This window comes from Myotis brandtii, unplaced genomic scaffold (assembly GCF_000412655.1).
Source record: "Myotis brandtii unplaced genomic scaffold, ASM41265v1 scaffold421, whole genome shotgun sequence".
NCBI lineage: Eukaryota > Metazoa > Chordata > Mammalia > Chiroptera > Vespertilionidae > Myotis > Myotis brandtii.
In genome coordinates this window covers 2527912-2528465 of record NW_005366140.1, presented here as the reverse complement: position 1 = coordinate 2528465, position 554 = coordinate 2527912, and the positions used below count along the sequence as shown (strand labels likewise).

The following is a 554-nucleotide window of genomic DNA, read 5'->3' as shown; positions in this document are numbered from 1 at the left end:
CCCCCTTCAGGGTAAGGGTCCCTGGGCCAGTGGCTTCTCCTTTGAGGCTCAGTATCCTCGTTTATGGAATGATGAACCCGCTTAGTGTGGCGTTTGGAAGGAATCTTGGTAAGAATCCTTGAGAAGTTCTTAGTACAAGGGCTGACTCATAGAGCCTGAAAAAAAGGTAGTTTTCTACGTTCGGAAAAGTGATATCTTAATAATAATAATAACAATAATAATAAACAGCAGCAGCAGCAGTAACTAAAATTGCCAGGCGCTATTAAATGCCAGAAACTGCTCTGAATTTAACTCATCGCATCCTGTGAATTAAGGTCCTGGCCTTCCTCCAGCGCAGCGAGGAGGACTGAGGCTCAGGGGCCACCTTGCCCCGGGTGCCCTGGGCGCCCAGCCACGGGGCGGCAGAGCTGGGATCTGGCTCAAGAGCTGCGCTTAGGCTGCCGACTCGAATCCCTTCTCCTTCCCCACGTGGAACCAGCAAGCCATCCTTCCTCCTTGTCCGCCCTGGCCCCCGCGGCCGGTCCAGCCCGGGGCTGGAGGCGGAAGGAGGGCCT

The 554-nt window shown here is 54.3% G+C and overlaps 1 protein-coding gene across 1 annotated transcript in view; it reads right to left on the bottom strand.

The window, feature by feature from the left end:
• UNC13A (unc-13 homolog A (C. elegans)) overlaps window positions 1–554 on the bottom strand; it is a 62796-nt gene that overhangs the window by 3538 nt on the left and 58704 nt on the right. The gene's annotated exons all lie outside the window — the stretch shown is intronic.